Here is a 22,012-nt window from a genome sequence, read left to right on the forward strand (position 1 = left end):
TTCAATCCGGTGGGGTGAGCCCAGGGGTCACAACCTGGTGACCACTTGCAGCAAAAGTAGTCCATTGCCGGCTAGGGGTAGTGGTCCATTGTCCCTTGCGGGACGATCTTGTGAAGACCAGTGGTCACTTAGATTCCGTACCTGGAGAGAGCCCAAGCCACCCACAGGTGACAAGGTCAACTCAACAGATTTGTCCTATAGCAATAACAAGGAGGGTAACCATGCTGTCTTGGGCTCCAAATACTTACCCTTTCTCCAAAACAAGGGTACATAATCCAGATCAGCTACTAATTTTATATGACCCCTCTATGGCAACTCATCAAGAGGAGAGATGGAAAGGAGAGTGGGAACATTGTCTTATCAAAGTTTTATGGGGGAAGGGGGGTTGCTTGATTGGTAATTACACCTCCAAAACACTGGTTTAGAAAAGCTAACCCTTTATGGGGTTCTGTGTTTTAAAAAAAAAAAAAAAAAACTGACACTTACCTGGAGCTTCTAATGGCCCCCTGCAGCTGTCCTGTCCCACGCCGTCCTCTACGATCCTCCGTTCACTGACGCCGCTTACCGTCCAATTATTCTTCTAACTAGACTAATGCAACTGTGCCTGCACAGCTGCGTGCGTCCTCACTCCCGTCTCCGGGAACCTCCTGCGCAGTCGCAGTACGAAGCTTTCTCGTACTACGCCTGCACAATAAGCTCCCGGAGATGCATGTGGGAGCTAGAATGCAGGTTCCGTTGCATTTGTCTAGTTAGACAAATAATTGGATGGTAACTGGAGGCGGGGAATGGAGGATTGTAGAGGACGGCGCGGGACAGGACAGCTGCAGGGGGCCGGTAGAAGCCCCAGATAAGTGTCAGTTTTTGTTTTCAAAAAGAACCACAGAACCCCTTTTAAACCAGAATTTTGTTTAATGTTTTCAGTCTTACTAAAGTTGTGAAATAGACACTATCTACCATGTGCAGAGATAGAGGAGCAGATGCGCTGATAATCTTGGAAGCCGCCCATACACTTTGAATAAAACCATCTTTATTTTTAGAAATTAGATAAGTATAACATTTTCAGACATTCATGTAGAAATCCAGAAAAAAATGTCTATCACTGAAACACTTCATGAAAAATCTTCTTACCCGAAATATCCAAGTCTCTAGGGTCATCGTTAATGTTTTATGAGCCAACACATGTGTTTAACATTTACTATTTCATAATCACCTCACACCCCCAAAACTATCAAAATACAGAAGTTTCCTTTTATCGGTAACCAGGGAGTTGAGTGATGAGGTTGGTACAGAATTGCTACAGCTTAATCAGCTGCTGTCCCTGGTTTGTATAGGTCTCGTGTCAGAAGTGCCTGCTGATATTACTTTACACTGTTCATTTTTCTTATGTTTTCACTACTTTACTGAGCAGTAGCCTGGGGAATGTGAGGACAGGGTGACTGACATATTAAAGCAGCATTCCCAGTCTATGAGATGCTCTGTGGAATTTCGGGTGGTCACCAAAGAATCCAGCCATTCTGTGTATGTATGACTTTTTTTAAAGGACATATCCTATCTACAGGGCCTAGTTACAAAAAAAATGTGTTGATGATTGGCTAAAAGATCTCCACTTTTGTCATTTCCAGATTTTGAAATCAGATAGCCGTATTTATATGGTGGTGATCTGGGCTATATGGCTTTGATCACCTAGCGTAATTACTCTAAAGTGGTGAACCATAACTTCCCTCATTTCAGTGAAGCTCATACGTAAGATGTAAATTTGTATTTCATTGGATTCGTCCATTTTCAAGCTGCATACATTTGCAAAAGATATTTGCATATTTCTGCGTCAACTCGCAATTATTTGCATATCACTAACCACACCTACTAATAAGTGCTCAATGGATTTCAATCTACGGCCCACTTACTTGCATTGCAGAGCTCTAGTTTCAATGGTGGCAAATGAGAGTAAAGTGGCCAACAGAAGTTTAAAACAAGCAGTCCTTTTATCCATTGAAGCCTGTGGCATTCTATACTTTTAAACTGGAGAACATGATTTGGCGCTCTATTGTTGTGGAATTGTAGTCACACAACTGCCATTGGCAAACTCATTTTTGTGCTACTAACTATACAAATGATGGTCACATACACAGGGTCAAATAATAATGTTTTTGACAGTATTCCAACGTTCAGTAGTTATAGCAAACCCGTGAGAACTAAAGGGTTAAAAATCTGGATACTCACCTCAGTAGTGGGAACTTGTGAATGTTCCAGAGGCTTCCCAGCTTCTCTTCCAGCCCTCTACTGCTGCCTAGGACCCTCTTCTTCTTATGGTCGCTCTCCTATTCGTGTACAAGCTTATTAGTACTGGGCATGCATGACTAAGCTCTGCACATGCCCAGTAGAGCAAAGTGCTTATGTATGGAATAAAAAAGCCATGCTTGAGAGGCTTCATTCTACTGGGCATGTGCATTCCCAGTAAGTATGGAAGTCTGATCTTAGCACAAGTGTCCTACAACATAGTTTATAGACCCGCCATGCTGTGTCGCCTAAACAACTAAATCACTGCTATTGTTGGCACCTCCCACTCCTTAAAGAGGAACTCCAGTGAAAATAATTTAATAAAAAAAGTGCTTCATTTTTACAATAATTATGTATAAATGATTTAGTCAGTGTTTGCTCATTGTAAAATCTTTCCTCTCCCAGATTCACATTCTGACATGTATTACATGGTGACATTGTTACTGTGGGCAAGTTATGTAGCTGTTTCTAGCTGCTCTGGCTGTTACAGACAGCTTTAAACAGCCATTTCCTGCCTGTGAACATTGTTACATTGTGGCAGTTTGCCCAGAGTACCGCGGTATTCAGAGCCTCTTGTGGGAGGGGTTTCAGCACAAAATTAGTCACACAGCGCCCCCTGATGGTCTGTTTGTGAAAATCATTGTATTTCTCATGTAAAAGGGGGTATCAGCTACTGATTGGGATAAAGTTCAATTCTTGGTTGGAGTTTCTCTTTAATCCCCCTCCACTCTCCCCATAGAACAGGGTGCTGAACAGTGGCATAGCAATAGGGGGTGCAGAGGTTGCAACTGCACCGAGCCCTTGGGCCAGAGGGGCCCCCGAGGGACCCTCCCTCAACCACAGTATTAGCTCTTTATAGGTCCTGTGCTGGTAATGATCACTTCTATAGATTTGAATAATAGTAATCGTTAACAAACTGTTCCCCATTCCCTTCTTGCAGCTCTGACACTGTGGTTAGCCTTGGCAGGCTTTGGTGCACTTCATCAATTGTTATGTATAGAGTATTTGGGTAGGCCCAATGTAAAACTTGCAGTGGGGCCCAGAGCTCCTTTGCTACGCCACTGCTGCTAAATCATATTGCCCCTCACCCCTCAGAGTAATCCCGGGTGGTCTCATGGTCCCCCATCCCCCCAATATTCCATGGTGGTCAAGAAGCTCCCATCCCCACTTACTGCTATGCAACGCGTTAAGTGTAAAAGGGACCTTAGGGTCCTTTTACACTTAATCAGTTGCTCTCAGTTAAAACGGAAAGAAAACTGATTTTCAAAGTAATGACCATGTTTTCCTATGGCACCTTTCACACTTAACGCGTTTTAACTGAAATCTTTGTCACAATGCACTGCTATGGAAAAAACACGTACTAACGCACACCAACTGATTAAGTGTAAAAGGGGCCTTAGCCTTTGCTTTGCAGTGATCACCTCCTGCTTTAGTCTACAGCGACACACGATTTAGAACAGAAAATCGCAGCCTTACAAATCTGTCACCTGATCAAAATGATCACTTATTGATGAGTTTTGTTGCATACAAGAAACTCTAGCTGGGATCAAACAACATAAAGGAGAATTGTGTAGAGCAGTTTTTGATTTGAGAATTGCAGGTTTATCTTATCTCTGTGAACAGACAACAACTTTAATGTTTGCTATTCATTAGCATCGAAACAAATAAATATGCTCTAAGGCTGGAACATTGTGTTCTAGTCTATTGACCTGGTTTATTGGCTACATCTTAATGTGTTTACATTTATTCTGAGAAAATATAATATAAAGTGCTGTGTTTGAATGGGGTAAGAAAACCAAATGGTACAGGATTTAATTGAAACAGTTAATTATAATTATAGGCTATTGAGTTTTAGCCTGGATATATTGGAAGCAGCATGGCCCTATTTCTGTGACTGGCTTTCTATAAAATGTCTGCATTATGCTAATTAGCCCCACCCCTGGAGCCAGCAGTTGGAATAAGCAAATCAAAAAATTAGTAGCTGATTCAGTTAACCAACAGCTGTGTTCATTGTGATTTGGTAGCCACACATTTCCCCTCCCAGATAAAGAAAATTAGTATGTTTTGCAGGCTGGTCTCAGTGCAGGTGGACAGCAGTCACAACCAGGAGACAAGCAAGGGTCAGGGCTGGTGGCAGGAATCGATAGGCAGGCAGATTGATAGTCTGGATCAATGATGGGATATCAGTGCAGGGATGCAAGTAGTTGAGAATGGAGATAAGCTACATACACACGGGGGACAACTGTCCCCCGTTGCATGGAGACAAGAGACCAGGCAGCGACAGCTATACACACGTGTCGCCAGAAAGGCAGAGACGCGTCGGAAGCTGTCTGTGAAGGAAGCATCCCCCGCCTAGATGCTCCATTCACTCTCCTTTGTCTCCTGTCGCTAGTCCGCATACACACGCAGTACGCGTGGCGGACTAGCGACATTTGTGGCGACAGCTGTTGCCGGCGGTTGGCCGGGTCAATCGCCTGGCCGCAGCTCTGACTGGCGACGGTTCGTGGCGTGTGCCTCATACACACGGGGGACCTGTCGCTGCAACGTGCGCGTGCCACGTATTTGTAGCGACAGTTGTGCCCCGTGTGTATGGGCCATTAGGAAAGGATATGGGAAATGCATGTTGTACATTCTAGGAGTGAGCTTCCTCTTAGGCTCTCTTCCCACTAAAGAGAAGGAACACTTTGTGCCTGTACTCCGCTCACTGAGTGAATCCTATTCTATAAATAGGGGCCGTTCACACTTTTCATGCTCCAATGAATCCGCGGGATCTGTTGCAGTAAGCAGGCCACACTTCTGTGCAGTCTGCGATAATCCTGGGCAGGCGGATACATTCCCCAATATAGCCTATGGGGGTAACATCTGCCCCGATCTCCATCTGGACCATAGGGGGTGGACACTAAACTGTCTGCTCGCTACAATCTGCTTTGCGTTAGCCGCACGTGGTACGGCAAGAAGTGGTTCCCATATACTGGCACTCGGTGACTAAACAACCGAGTCTGAAAGAACACGTGATGCATGGAGGTAGCAATGGGGGTGGGGTAGAAAAGAAGGGGAAATGGTACAAGGGGGCAGGGGTAATAAGTTCAGAGAAATTTTAATACAATCTTCTCAAAACCATCAACTATCAATTTTCAAATGATTGCAAAATAATCCAGTATCTTTCTTTCAACAAAACAGAATGATTCCTTCTTAAAACAGAAGGTATTTGCAACTATTCAGGTTGGAGGGAGCTCTAAGGTGTCCCACAGCACATCAATGCTGAATATGCAGATCGTCTCTTTTGTTGTCCATGATAGTTAAACACACCTCCAGAACCTCTGGAATGCAATGATGTGTCAGCTGTCAATATCACAAAGCCAAACTAATCCAACATGCATACAGACTGTTTTGGTTTCAGGTTGATCCTCATCAGTGCATGGCATGGATTAATAATTTCTTTAAAGGACCACTATCGCGAAAATCATCAAATTTAAAATACATGTAAACACATTCAAATAAGAAGTACGTTTCTTCCAGAGTAAAACGAGCCATAAATGACTTTTCTCCTATGTTGCTGTCACTTACAGCAGCTAGTAGAAATCTGACAAAACTGACAGGTTTTCGACTAGCCTATCTCCACATATGGGATTCTCAGGGTTTTGTTTATTTTCAAAAGCACTTAGTGAATGGCAGTTGCTCTGTCCAACTGCCAAAAAACTGTACAGCATGCAGGGAAGCTGCCCAACATCATAGTATAAATCCTTTTCAGGGAATGTCTTTATAAAGAATAAGAGCCTTGCTGAGAATCCCCCATGAAGAGATGGACTAGTCCAAGACCTGTTGGTTCTGTAAAATTACTACTATATACTGTAAGTGACAGCAACATAGAAGAAAAGTAATTCATAGCACATTTTACTCTGTAAGAAAAAATACTTCTTCTTTGTATATGTTTACACGTACTTTACATTTTACAATTTTTCACAATAGTGGTCCTTTAAGTTGTCTTGTCAGTCATCTAACCCAACTTGAATGGTCAGTAGGACTGCATCAGAGCAGCCTTCCTGTCCGTCAATAGCAACCCTCTCTCCGAATTTTACTATGCAAGGAGCCATTCCCAGCACACCCCTGCCTTGAGACAATGTTATTACATGCAGCATATAAGGCAGAAGTCTAATATACAGGGGTGTAGCATTAGAGGCCCAGCCCCCCCTCCCCCCACGTGGCCAGATAATCCATTCTCCCCCGTAGTGGCCAGCTGCTTTGCTCCTCTCCCCCCTCTTGTGTGGAGTAAGCTCAGGGAGCACAGTTATATATACCTAGTCCACACTGCATACGGTCACCTCTTCCTCCCTAAAGCCGCACGCTCTATGCTGCCACCCTGAGGCTCCTGATGACCTGACATGCATTAGCAGCCTGAGACTGTCAGCATACAGTGCGCGGATGCATGGAGGAGGAGGAGACCAGATGCAGCGTGGACAAGGTAATATAACAGCTCCCGCACCCCCAGTGGCATAGCAATAGGGGGAGCAGAGGTTGCGACCACACCGGGGCCCCTGGACCAGAAGGGTACACCCTCAACCACATTATTAGCTCTTCAAAGGTGCTATTCTGGTAATGATCACTTGTGTAAATGCTTAGAATAGTGGTAATCATTAACCACTTCCCGACCGCCTAACGCACAGAGGCGGCCGGGAAGTGGACCCCACAAGGACCGCCGTATAGACGAGAGGCGGCGGTCCTTGTAAGGGCATGGGCGGAGCGATCGCGTCATCCGTGACGCGATCCTCCGCCGGCGCCTCTCTCCGCTCACCCGCCGCAACATCCCGCCGGCCATACGGAAGCGCCGGCGGGATGTTAACCCCGCGATCGCCGCATACAAAGTGTATAATACACTTTGTAATGTTTACAAAGTGTATTATACATGCTGCCTCCTGCCCTGGTGGTCCCAATGTCCGAGGGACCACCAGGGCAGGCTGCAGCCACCCTATGTCGCACCCAAGCACACTGATTTCTCCCCCCCCTGCCCTAGATCGCCCACAGCACCCCTCAGACCCCCCCCTGCCCACCCCCCAGGCCCCTGTTTGCACCCAATCACCCCCCTAATCACCCATCAATCACTCCCTGTCACTATCTGTAAACGCTATTTTTTTTATCCCCCCCTGCCCCCTCCTGATCACCCCCCACCCCTCAGATTCTCCCCAGACCCCCCGCCCCAGACCCCCCCTCCCTGTGTACTGTATGCATCTATCCCCCTGATCACCTGTCAATCACCTGTCAATCACCTGTCAATCACCCATCAATCACCCATCAATCACCCCCTGTCACTGCCACCCATCAATCAGCCCCTAACCTGCCCCTTGCGGGCAATCTGATCACCCACCCACACCAATAGATCGCCCGCAGATCCGACGTCAGATCACCTCCCAAGTGCAGTGTTTACATCTGTTATCTACCCTAAACACCCACTAATTACCAATCAATCACCCATCAATCACCCCCTATCACCACCTGTCACTGTTACCCATCAGATCAGACCCTAATCTGCCCCTTGCGGGCACCAAATCACCCGCCTACACGCCCAGATTGCCCTCCTTATCAATTCGCCAGTGCAATATTTACATCTGTGCTTCCCTGTAATAACCCACTGATCACCTGTCAATCACCCATCAATCACCCCCTGTCACTGCCACCCATCAATCACCCCCTGGCACTGCCACCCATCAATCTGCCCCTTGCGGGCAATCTGATCACCCACCCACACCAATAGATCGCCCGCAGATCCGACGTCAGATCACCTCCCAAGTGCAGTGTTTACATCTGTTATCTACCCTAAACACCCACTAATTACCCATCAATCACCCCCTATCACCACCTGTCACTGTTACCCATCAGATCAGACCCTAATCTGCCCCTTGTGGGCACCCAATCACCCGCCTACACGTCTCAGATTGCCCTCAGACCCCCCCTTATCAATTCGCCAGTGCATTAGTTACATCTGTTCTTCCCTGTAATAACCCACTGATCACCTGTCAATCACCTGTCAATCACCCATCAATCACCCCCTGTCACTGCCACCCATCAATCACCCCCTGGCACTGCCACCCATCAATCACCCTCTGTCACTGCCACTCATCAATCAGCCCCTAACCTGCCCCTTGCGGGCAATCTGATCACCCACCCACACCAATAGTTCGCCCGCAGATCCGACGTCAGATCACCTCCCAAGTGCAGTGTTTATATCTGTTCTCTACCCTAAACACCCACTAATTACCCATCAATCACCCCCTGTCACTGCTACCTATCAGATTAGACCCCTATCTGCCCCTAGGGCACTCAATCACCCGCCCACACCCTCAGAATGCCCTCAGGCCCCAGCCCTGATCACCTCGCCAGTGCATTGCTTGCATCTATTCCCCCCTCTAATCACACCTTGAGACACCCATCAATCACCTCCCGTCACCCCCTAGCACACCTACCCATCAGATCAGGCCCTAATTTGCCCCGTGTGGGCTCCTGATCACTCGGCCAAACCCTCAGACCCCCTTCCGATCACCTCCCCAGTGCATTGATTGCATCTATTTTCCCCTCTAACCACCCCCTGAGACATCCATCAATCACCTCCTGTCACCCCCCTAGCACTCCTATCCATCAGATCAGGCCCAATACAACCTGTCATCTAAAAGGCCACTCTGCATATAACCGGTTCCACAAAATTCGCCCCCTCATAGACCACCTGTCATCAAAATTTGCAGATGCTTATACCCCTGAACAGTCATTTTTAGACATTTGGTTTCCAGACTACTCACGGTTTTGGGCCCGTAAAATGCCAGGGCGGTATAGGAACCCCACAAACTGACCCCATTTTAGAAAAAAGACACCCCAATGTATTCTGTTAGGTGTATGACGAGTTCATAGAAGATTTTATTTTTTGTCAAAAGTTAGCGGAAATTGATTTTTGTTTTTTTTTTCACAAAGTGTCATTTTTCACTAACTTGTGACAAAAAATAAAATCTTCTATGAACTCGCCATACACCTAACGGAATACCTTGGGGTGTCTTCTTTCTAAAATGGGGTCACTTGTGGGGTTCCTATATTGCCCTGGCATTTTAGGGGCCCTAAACCGTGAGGAGTAGTCTAGAAAACAAATGCCTCAAAATGACCTGTGATTAGGACGTTGGGCCCCTTAGCGCACCTAGGCTGCAAAAAAGTGTCACACATGTGGTATCGCCGTACTCAGGAGAAATAGTATAATGTGTTTTGGGGTGTATTTTTACACATACCCATGCTGGGTGGGGGAAATCTCTCTGTAAATGGACAATTGTGTGTAAAAAAAATCAAACAATTGTCATTTACAGAGATATTTCTCTCACCCAGCATGGGTATGTGTAAAAATACACCCCAAAACACATTATACTACTTCTCCTGAGTACGGCGGTACCACATATGTGGCACTTTTTTACACCCTAAGTACGCTAAGGGGCCCAAAGTCCAATGAGTACCTTTAGGATTTCACAGGTCATTTTGCGACATTTGGTTTCAAGACTACTCCTCACGGTTTAGGGCCACTAAAATGCCAGGGCAGTATAGGAACCCCACAAATGACCCCATTCTAGAAAGAAGACACCCAAACGTATTCCGTTAGGAGTATGGTGAGTTCATAGAAGATTTTATTTTTTGTCACAAGTTAGCGGAAAATGACACTTTGTGAAAAAAAACTATTAAAATCAATTTCCGCTAACTTGTGACAAAAAAATAAAAACTTCTATGAACTCACCATACTCCTTACGGAATACCTTGGGGTGTCTTCTTTCTAAAATAGTTTTTTTTCACAAAGTGTCATTTTCCGCTAACTTGTGACAAAAAATAAAATCTTCTATGAACTCACCATACTCCTAACGGAATACGTTTGGGTGTCTTCTTTCTAGAATGGGGTCATTAGTGGGGTTCCTATACTGCCCTGGCATTTTAGGGGCCTTAAACCGTGAGGAGTAGTCTTGAAACAAAAATGACCTGTGAAATCCTAAAGGTACTCATTGGACTTTGGGCCCCTTAGCGCAGTTAGGCTGCAAAAAAGTGCCAATCATGTGGTATCGCCGTACTCGGGAGAAGTAGTATAATGTGTTTTGGGGTGTATTTTTACACATACCCATGCTGGGTGGGAGAAATACCTCTGTAAATGACAATCTTTTGATTTTTTTACACACAATTGTCCATTTACAGAGTTATTTCTCCCACCCAGCATGGGTATGTGTAAAAATACACCCCAAAACACATTGTACTACTTCTCCCGAGTACGGCGATACCACATGTGTGGCACTTTTTTGCACCCTAACTGCTCTAAGGGGCCCAAAGTCCAATGAGTACCTTTAGGATTTCACAGGTCATTTTGAGAAATTTTGTTTCAAGACTACTCCTCACGGTTTAGGGCCCCTAAAATGCCAGGACAGTATTGGAACCCACACAAATGACTCCATTTTAGAAAGAAGACACCCCAAGGTATTCTGTTAGTAGTACGGTGAGTTCATAGAAGATTTTAGGTACTCATTGGACTTTGGGCCCCTTAGCGCAGTTAGGGTGCAAAAAGTGCCACACATGTGGTATCACCGTACTCAGGAGAAGTAGTATAATGTGTTTTGGGGTGTATTTTTACACATACCCATGCTGAGTGGGAGAAAGATCTCTGTAAATGGACAATTGTGTGTAAAAAAAATAAAAAATTTTTTTGCAGCCTAACTGCGCTAAGGGGCCCAAAGTCCAATGAGCACCTTTAGGCTTTACAGGGTTGCTTACAAATTAGCACCCCCCAAAATGCGAGGACAGTAAACACACCCCACAAATGACCCCATTTTGGAAAGTAGACACTTCAAGGTATTCAGAGAGGGGCATGGTGAGTCCGTGGCAGATTTCATTTTTTTTTTTGTCGCAAGTTAGAAGAAATGGAAACTTTTTTTTTTTTTTGTCACAAAGTGTCATTTTCCGCTTACTTGTGACAAAAATTAATATCTTCTATGAACTCACTGTGCCTCTCAGTGAATACTTTGGGATGTCTTCTTTCCAAAATGGGGTCATTTGGGGGGTATTTATACTATCCTGGAATTCTAGCCCCTCATGAAACATGTCAGGTGGTCAGAAAAGTCAGAGATGCTTGAAAATGGGAAAATTCACTTTTTGCACCATAGTTTGTAAACGCTATAACTTTTACCCAAACCAATATTTATACACTGAATGGGTTTTTTTTTAATCAAAAACATGTTTGTCCACATTTTTCGCACTGCATGTATACAGAAATTTTACTTTATTTGAAAAATGTCAGCACAGAAAGTTAAAAAAATCATTTTTTTGCCAAAATTCATGTCTTTTTTGATGAATATAATAAAAAGTAAAAATCGCAGGAGCCATCAAATAGCACCAAAAGAAAGCTTTATTAGTGACAAGAAAAGGAGCCAAAATTCATTTAGGTGGTAGGTTGTATGAGCGAGAAATAAACCGTGAAAGCTGCAGTGGTCTGAATGGAAAAAAGTGGCCGGTCCTTAAAGAGGAACTGTAACGACAAAACGGCCCCTGGGGGGTACTCGCCTCGGGTGGGGGAAGCCTCAGGATCCTAATGAGGCTTCCCACGCCGTCCTGCGTCCCTCGGGGGTCTCGCCGTAGCCCTCCGTACAGCCGTGACGCAATATTTACCTTCCTGGCTCCTGCGCAGGCGCTCTGATGGCTGTCGGCCCCGAAGTAGGCAGAAATACCCGATCGCCGTCGGGTCTGCTCTACTGCGCAGGCGCAAGTTTCCGGCGCCTGCGCAGTAGAGCGGACCCGACGGAGATCGGGTATTTCCGTCTATTTCCGTGCCGAAAGTCGCCACAGCGCCCCCGCTGGAGCCAGCAAAGGTAAATATTGAAGCTACAGTCGGCTCTGTCGCCGGCTGTTCAGAGGGCTGCAGCGAGACCCCCGTGGGACAGAGGACGGCGTGGGAAGCCTCATTAGGATCCGGAGGCTTCCCCCACCCAAGGTGAGTACCCCCCAGGGGAGGTTTTTGTTGTTACAGAGTCTCTTTAAGGGGGGTAAAGCCCTAGGTCCTCAAGTGGTTAACAAACTGTTCCCCTCCTCTGCTTACACCTCTCATACTGTGGATGTGCGTGGCGGGTTTTGTTGCACCATATGACTTGTTATGTATGGAACGCTTGGGAGGCCTAATGTGACACCTGCACTGGGGCCCTGGGCTCCTTATCTACGCCACTGCACACCCTGCCTTCCACTTTTACATTACAGAGGCCCTATAAGTGCTCAGTAAACTAAGCACAAAGGCTCACTTTAACATGCCAGTTTGATTTTACATAGATATATTATCAATGTGCCATGGATGATTGCAGTTGAAATGTATGTGTCCTGGGCAATACAGCAGATGGGATAATCGTAGCGGGAGAGGGAGGGTGGCACAAAGAGGCTGTGAACAGGACTGCAGCAGAAGCAGCAGATGGGATGATAGTAGCGGGAGAGTGAGGGAGGCACAAAGAGGCTGTGAACAGGACTGCAGCAGAAGCAGCAGATGGGATGATAGTAGCGGGAGAGTGAGGGTGATACAATGAGGCTGTGAACAAGACTGCAGCAGAAGCAGCAGATGGGATGATAGTAGCGGGAGAGTGAGGGAGGCACAAAGAGGCTGTGAACAGGACTGCAGCAGAAGCAGCAGATGGGATGATAGTAGCGGGAGAGTGAGGGAGGCACAAAGAGGCTGTGAACAGGACTGCAGCAGAAGCAACAGATGGGATGATAGTAGCGGGAGAGTGAGGGTGATACAATGAGGCTGTGAACAGGACTGCAGCAGAAGCAGCAGATGGGATGATAGTAGCGGGAGAGTGAGGGAGGCACAAAGAGGCTGTGAACAGGACTGCAGCAGAAGCAGCAGATGGGATGATAGTAGCGGGAGAGTGAGGGTGATACAATGAGGCTGTGAACAGGACTGCAGCAGAAGCAGCAGATGGGATGATAGTAGCGGGAGAGTGAGGGAGGCACAAAGAGGCTGTGAACAGGACTGCAGCAGAAGCAGCAGATGGGATGATAGTAGTGGGAGAGTGAGGGAGGCACAAAGAGGCTGTGAACAGGACAGCAGAATCAGAAGATGGGATGATAATAGCAGAAGAGGGAGGGTGATACAATGAGATTGCACAGGACTGCAGCAGATGGGATGAAAGTAGCGGGAGAGGGAGGGTGATGCAATGAGACTGCACAGGATTGCAGCAGAAGCAGCAGATGGGATGATAGTAGCGGGAGAGGGAGGGTGATACAATGAGACTGTGAACAGGACAGCAGAAACAGCAGATGGGATGATAGTAGCGGGAGAATGAGGGTGATACAATGAGACTGTGAACAGGATTGCAGCAGAAGCAGCAGATGGGGTAATAGTAGCGGGAGAGTGAGGGTGATACAATGAGACTGTGAACAGGATTGCAGCAGAAGCAGCAGATGGGATGATAGTAGCGGGAGAGTGAGGGTGATACACTGAGACTGTGAACAGGATTGCAGCAGATGGAATCATAGTAGCGGGAGAGTGAGGGTGATACAGTGAGACTGTGAACAGGACTGCAGCAGAACCACAGTCCTGGGCCAGAGCCTGCATCTGTGACAATGTGACTGCAGTCTGCATGAGTAAATTAATGCTATTTCCTTTATTCTTAATTATCCTGCAACATTTATATGATGCTCGGGGAGGAGGAGGACTGGGGAAATAAAAAATAATGAATAGAGATACTCTTTAAGCATTGCATGGGCTGCATGATATTGAAGTGGATACACACAAAAAGAACATCTGCACCAAAAGCAGTATAAGAGGAAAATCTATTTTCCTTTTCCGAATGCTCACTGTCTTTTCCAGCCAGATACATTCCAAGCTTCCCTTTCCGTGGCTGCTTGGAGAGAACTTTTACTTGTAAGCTTTATTTAGTGTGAGCTCAGACTTCCTTCCTGCTCATTCATATTCCCGATACCAGAGTCATGTAAAATCTCTATTCCCAAAGCAGCTAACCACTAACCAGGCCTAATGCCGACATTTTCTTCTGCCTTCACTTTTCCTATATTCTTATTGTTGTTTATATAGCACTGACATCTTCCACAGCATTTTACAGTGTGCAGCAAAATCCCTGTTATCTGGAACTCAGGCAACTGGAAGTCCCAACTAACCAGCATGCCTGAGGGATAATAGGGGTTTGTTGAGGGTGTTTGCAGGCTCTAAAATACTTACTGAACCTCCAGAGATGTTTGGCAGCCTTCCTGCAGCACCTAGTGGGCTCTTAGTGACTTCCAGAGTGACTTCCAGTGTGCAATGCGTCAGGTGACACTCCAGCTTCTGTGAGGAAGCAGGAAAGCCACTAGGAGCTGCAGGGGGGCAGCAAGATGTCATTGAAGGCTCGGTAAGTATTTCAGGGGAGAGGTTTGTGCTTTTTTGGTCAGTTATTCAAGTAACCGGCAAACTACATGTATCTGGCATCAGGCAATCCCCGCAGGTGCCAGATTTGGGGGACTCTGCTGTATGTAATCTTGTCACTAACTGACCTTCTGCAGATCTCACAATCTAATCCCTACTATAGTTACAGTATATGTCTATCATAGTCCAAGGCCAATTTTGAGACGAGATTCCTTATATACGTATACATCCCTTTCTTCCTGTTGTAGACTTAAGCTGCGTACACACACACACACACACACACACACACACACACACACACACACACACACACACACACACACACACACACACACACACACACACACACTGTGGCCCACAAGGATCAGCTCTCGATCCCTGGCAGTTTGTGGCCTAGTGCCATACTGATGTATAACAAGGCCACAGTCTCATGACTTGTTCTATTGCTATGAAGTAAGGAGGAGAGATGCCACATGCTGCATGTGATCTAATGACTTGACCAGCCTCAGAGTTTAAAAACCTTTGGAGCCAGAGCCTTCTATTATGCTGCCCCTATCCTTTGGAACACCATGCCACACTTAGTCAAGACAGCTCCAACCCATGAAGCATTTAAATCAAAACTGAAAAGTCAACTGTTTAGTCTGGCATTTATGATCACATAACGTTTTCCCCTAAAACACATCACAAAACACAACTTTGGATTGATCTGAGACATGCCTATGTCAAATGTTTTGCCAGTGTTGTATTGGTGTTGTCATTGTAATAATCACCTCTGTATGTGCTTTGAATAGTGGTAATCATTACCAAACCATTCCTTTTTATCTGCTTACACAGTGGCTGTCCTTAAAAAAGTTAGTTTTGGTGGTCTGTATAATGCATATATTACACATACAGTGCTGCTGGAAAGGGGCCCAGTGAAACATTTGTACTGGTGCCCATGATTCTGTAGCTATGACACTGCCTGTTATAGTCGGGTAACCATTATCAGAATCAGAATCAGTTTATTCGCCGAGTACGCTGTAGACGTACCCGGAATTGGTTGTGGTACACATAGCAAAGGCAGGAGAGCGTGAGACCTTTAAGTCATTCAATATTTTCAAGAGACAGAGCATTCAGTAATTCAAGAGACAGACGTACATGCATTGGTGAGATTAAAAAGTAAAAACATATACATATTACAGCATACATGCCAGGCACTGAGAAAGAGTACATTAGTCCAGGTTTAGGGTGCCTGGGGAGCCAGGTAGTCCGTGATCAAAAACTATAGGGGCCCAGTTGGGCAAGTGTTCAGCAGGAGAACAGCTTGAGGAAAAAAGGTGTTCCTGCGCCTTGTAGTTCTGGTGTGGATTGTTCTGAAACGGCGGCCTAATGGGAGTGGCTCAAAGAAGCGACTGCCTGGGTGGGAGGGATCTTGAGCGATCTTGCAGGCTCTTTTCCTCGCTCTGGTGGTGTGGATGAGGTCAAGGGGGGGCAGGGGCGTGCCGATGATCTTTTCTGCAGCGCTTATTACTCTTTGTAGTTTATACTTGTCACTAGCTGTTGCCCCTGCATACCAGACAATAATGGAGGAGCACAGGATGGACTCAATTGTGGCAGAGTAAAAACTGGTGAGCAGCTCCCGTGGGATGCCAAATTTCTTGAGCTGGCGCAGGAAAAATAGTCTTTGCTGGGCGCTCTTCTGGGTTTTGGTGGTATTTTGCCCCCATCTGAGGTCCCTGGTTATGGTGGTGCCCAGGAACCGAACACACGGTACCCTGGTGACTTCAGTCTCACCAATGCAGACTGGTGGGAGTGCAGGAGGGAGTTTTCTGTAATCCACAATCAGCTCGACGGTCTTGGCCGCATTGAGGACGAGATTATTGTCTTTACACCAGTTGCAGATCCTCTCGATCTCGCTGCGGTAGGCCTGCTCCTCCTTCCTGCTAATGAGGCCGATGATGGTTGTATCGTCCGCAAATTTGATGACCTTAACGGAGTCAGCGTTTGAGATGCAGTTGTTGGTGTAGAGGGAGAACAAGAGTGGGGACAGTACACACCCCTGCGGTGCCCCTATGTTGGTGGTTCTTACGCTGGAGGAGCAGTCACCAAGCTTGACCCGTTGTGTTCTGTTTGAGAGGAAGTCCCCCACCCACCTGCAAAGGGTTGGGTCGATCCCGAGTTGCGTGAGGTTGCCGAGCAGAATGTCTGGCCGAATGGTGTTGAAGGCCGAGCTAAAGTCCAAGAACAATAGCCTGGCATAGGAGTCAGGGTTGTCAAGGTGATCCGTGATGTATGCCAGGCTGATATTGATGGCATCCTCAACTGACCTATTTGCCCTATATGCAAATTGATGGGGATCAAGGTGGGCATTGGTGGAGCTCTTAAGGAATGCAAGAACCAGTCGCTCAAAGACCTTCATGATGATGGGAGTAAGGGCTACAGGTCTGAAGTTGTTGTGATCAGTGTTTCCCGGTTTCTTGGGGACTGGAATAATTGTAGACTTTTTGAGGCAGGGAGGGACCCTGCATTCCATTAGGGACCTATTGTAAATTGAGGTGAGGATGGGAGCTAGTTGTACTGCACAGGTTTTAAGGCAGCTCGATGACACGCCATCTGGGCCAGCGGCTTTCCTGTTGTTGAGTTTATGAAGTTGGCGCAATACATCCCCCTCCTGGATTACCATCGGCGCACCGTGCCCCTTTGGGAGGGATGGAAAGGGGGGGATATCCATGGGTGCGGGGAGGTGTTCGAATCTACAATAAAACTTGTTTAGTTCCTCAGCCAGTTGGATGCTAGGGGTCGCCTGGTGGTGGGCAGGTTTGAAGTTGGTAACTGCCCTGAGGCCTTTCCAAGCCTCCTGTGAGTTGTTGGATTGAAAACAGAGGCTCAGCTTGTCGGAGTAGGCTCTCTTTGCTGCTCTTAATTCTCGGTTCAGGGTGTTTCTGGCCTCCCTGAACTCACCCGGAGTGCTGGACTTGTGTGCCTCCTCCTTAAGCTTTCGGAGCCGATACAACTTGCTAGTGAACCAGGGCTTATTGTTGGGGAAGACCTTAAAGGTCTTAGTAGGGACGCACGACTCCTCACAGAAGCTGATATAGGAGATTACATTCTCTGTCCATTCTTCCAAGGAGGGTGCCTCTAGGGCCGACCAGTCCGTGCAATCCAAGCATGCTTGCAGTGTCAGCTTTGCATCGTCTGTCCACTTTTTAACAGTTTTGACGACAGGCTTGGTGGTTTCAAGGATCCTCCTGTAGGTGGGAATAAGGTGAATTACGCAGTGGTCGGAGTTACCCAGAGCAGCTACCTGGATGGCCTTGTATGCGTTCTTTTGGGCTGTATAGCAGTGGTCCAGTGTGTTTTGGTTCCTGGTGGGGCAGGTGATATGTTGCTTGTACCGAGGCAGTTCCTGGCGAAGGTTAGCACTGTTGAAATCCCCCAGGATGATGAGGAGGGCTTCAGGGAGAGCTGTTTCCCACCGCGAGATGCTGTTTGTGAGAGTTTGCAGGGCATTCTTGGTGTTTGCGTCAGGAGGGATGTAGACTCCGATGAGAACAAGGGAGGAGAACTCCCTGGGTGAGTACTGAGGCCTGCAGTTGATCGCTAGTAGCTCGACGTCAGGGGAGCAGGTCTTGCTAAGGACAGTACTGTTGGTGCACCAGGCAGTGTTTATGTAACATATACACTGGGGCTGGTTGTGGTGTAGCTATACTACTGTATATTGGTAGGACGCCACTAAACTTCATTAAAATAAAAAAAAGGTGAAAGGGTCACTAAGACCTACAGTATAACTAAAAGCACACTTTATAGTCAGTGACCATGGAATGGGAAGAAAATGAAAAAAGAACTTTTCTGCATTCGAATCAGTTCAGAATTGCTTTATTGTGCATCTTGACTTTTGCTGACGATATTTAAAAAAATCAACTCTCTCCAGCTTGCATTGCATTGCAGGAAGTTTAACAAACATATTAGGTCCTAACCTTCGTTTTATTTGAACATATAAGAAGACGCTACTGCAGTGTCTGCATTCGAGGAAACTATTAAATCATCATACCAGGCTAAAAAATTAAATGTAAAGATATTTAAAACTAAAAATGAAAAAGCCTTATTTGCAAAAATGTCATATAGAGAGAAATTACATATCATTAATACTGGTACTTGTGTATGTGAATTTCAGGTGCCACGGAAAATCGTACACAGGAAAACTCCCGATAGTAGAATATTGGTACAGTTACCGATATTCTAATATTTAAAGTGTTAATTTTTCAATAGTAAAATATTGGTAATTGTTACCAATATTTTACTATAGCTAAAGTTAACCCTACTCTCACACAGAACCCCCCCATCCTGACACCTAACCCTAGCCCCCTCAAACACCCTTCCGGACTCCTATCCCTAACCCCCCCTCCCGCACAAACCCCCTTCTGACGCCTAACCCTAACTTCCCCCCCTCCCCCGCAAAACCCCCTTCCGGGCACCTGACCCTAACCGTCCCACCCGGCACAAACCCCCTTCCCAATGCCTACCCTCCCCCCATCGCACAAACACCCTTTCTGGCACCTAACTGACCCCCCTGTATACACCCCCTTCCTGACGCCTAACCCTTCCCCCCCCCCCCTGCACAAACCCCCTTCCCAATGCCTAACCCCCCCCCCCCCAGACACAAACACCACTCCTGATGCTTAACCCTAATGGCCTCCACTTGCACAAACCACCCTTCCCAACGCCTTACTGTAATGACACCCACTCTCACATAAACATCCTTCTTGATGCCATAACTATTCCCCCTGCAAAAAAATGTAAAAAAAAAAAACAGCAAAAAACGATAATAAATGTCCCATTTGTTGCTGGCTTAAAAAAACTCTGCAAAAAATGATAATTATCGGGTGCCGTCTGGCGCCCGAATTTCCCTTTTGGCTCTGGCTTACCTACATTTGACGCATGCGCCTGATTTTCCTTGATACCTGTATGCACTGCCTGAAAAAAACCATCATCCTAGTTCCCATCCTCTATCCGGACTTCTGCAACAACCTATTTCTGCCTAGAAAACAGTGTTCATTCCTTTGCTTTATGTGAAATGGTCATGGCATTTATGTAACTGATGCTTAGCAGTGCCTGCCTCCACCCTCCCTGGAAAGTAAATGGTAAGGTAATTTTTAATTAACTTAATTCCATTTACTAAAACTGCACACTGCTGGACAGGATAGTGGAAATAGCTGGAGGAAGGATGTGATTAAATCACCTTCTGCTGACACAAATCCACTCGAGTGCTGCTTCCCTCCGTTTCCCCATCACTCCTCTCACCAACTCTCCGCTTCTCTTTCTTCAGCTCTGAAGTCGCACTGTACACTTTCCACTCCATAATGCCTCACACACTTACTATCATTGTTGCCAAAATCGATCATTGGAGATTTTTTCAGGCGGCACTTTTTGAAGGAGTACTGTACAGACAGGTCTCTGAGCAAAGTAGCGCTATAGTTTCTGAAGTTTATTTATTTATTTTTATTTTTTCAAGACAGTTAAATTGTAGACAAGCCATAAGATACACTACATGGGGCTTTTCAATCATAGAGACAATTCAAACATAGAGAGTATACTCAGTAGAAACGAGACTACCAAAGGGAGTGCAATAAACAAGATCAATAACAAATGAACTAAAAATAGTCAAAAAGGGATAAACAGGGTAATGCACCAACTAATTCGTAACAACATTAGGTTATTAACCAACAAGGTAGAAAATGCTGAAGAGAGTCACTGGGATAGCATGCTGAAACACTAATCTCCTAGCACACATTAAAGGATCAGGGGAAACGAATTCCCACCCAAAACAGCTAGGATAATAGTTGAGGTTGTAAGCCTACATTATTCAGCTATTCTATAGAAACCAGGTCTTAATGAAAGTATCTTGTGTGCCATATTATCTTGCCATTGTTGCCAATATATCTTCGGATATGAAAAAGTGTCCCTAAGGGAATCCAGTACAGTTTGCAAAGACAAGGAGGGCCTCTGTTATTGTTTGGCTATGTGAAGCAGAGCAATACTGGCAACATGCCGAATAAAGTTATGGGCTGGGGAGTTTTTGAGGGACGGCTTATTGCCTAGTAAGAGCATGGAATGGTCTGGGCAAGTAGGCAATAATATAAATTTGCATAGGTTATGCCCAGACAACTCTCCAGAGGGTTTTGATCTTGAGACATGTCCACCAGAGATGGAGTATATTGCCCTCCATAGGACACCTTCTAAAACATAGATTTGATTTGGAGCCATCAATCCTCTCTAATGATACCCAGTATGCTCTATCAAGAAGCTTCAGGGATGTCTCCAATCTGGAGAAATAGCAACTACCTTGGGTGAGAGTTCTACAACAATGCACTCAGCATTTCTTAGATAAGGAAATGCTTTGATCTGATTACCAAGCCAACTTGTGGCAAGATGAACTAGGATTGAGTACAATTTAGAAATAAGGCCAGCAGCTAAGGATGTTTGAAGACACATGTTTTTAAGCCAAATGGAAGTCATCAATGGGCAGCACAGTGCTGTAGTGGATAGCACACTTGTCTTACAGCCTTGGGTCCCCGGTTCAACTCCCAACCAGGGCACTGCACAGAGTTAATATGTTCTCCCTGAGTCTGTGTGTTTCCTCCCACTTCTAAAAAACATACAGTTAATTGGACTCTTTCTACAAATTGGCCCTATGACGTACATGACTATAATAGAGATTAAATTGTGAGCCCCTCTGAGGGACAGCTAGTGACATGACTACGTACTCTCTAAAGTGCTGCTGAAGATGTCAGTGCTTTATATAATCTAAATAATAATTATATTAGTTGGAAATTTCTGAACATAAACAATTAAATATATGGAGAGTCCAAAACACTTCTGATGGGAGAGGTGCATAATCCAGATTAAACTGCGAAATAGGAATAATCTTAAAGATCTGTCCTTGTCTAACCACATTTTTTGCCTCCCACCAATTAAAGTCAAGATAATTCTAGGATGGAAGGAAGTCAGGACTACCAAAATTAGGATTGCAAAGTGCAGACTACCGTATATTTAAATCCATAGTGTTTCCAAATGTTAATGCTACGAGTTATAGAAAGGACGCATTTGTTAACATCGGTAACTCTCAAGTCTTTTTAGACCATAGGAGACCTTTACCCCCCACAAAGGGGCGGCCCCCCTGGGTTAATTTCAGCAAATTGAGCCACATGGGCTGATCAATAATATGAATGGAGTTTTGGTAAATTCAAGCTTCACAGGGCCCTAGATAAGGACATCATATTGTGCACTAAAGACAATGAGGAAGGCGTAAGTGCACGTAACACCACAGGCAGAAACTTCTTTGAAGTTCCAATAGGGAAG

This window comes from Hyperolius riggenbachi, chromosome 9, assembly GCF_040937935.1.
Source record: "Hyperolius riggenbachi isolate aHypRig1 chromosome 9, aHypRig1.pri, whole genome shotgun sequence".
NCBI classification, from domain to species: domain Eukaryota; kingdom Metazoa; phylum Chordata; class Amphibia; order Anura; family Hyperoliidae; genus Hyperolius; species Hyperolius riggenbachi.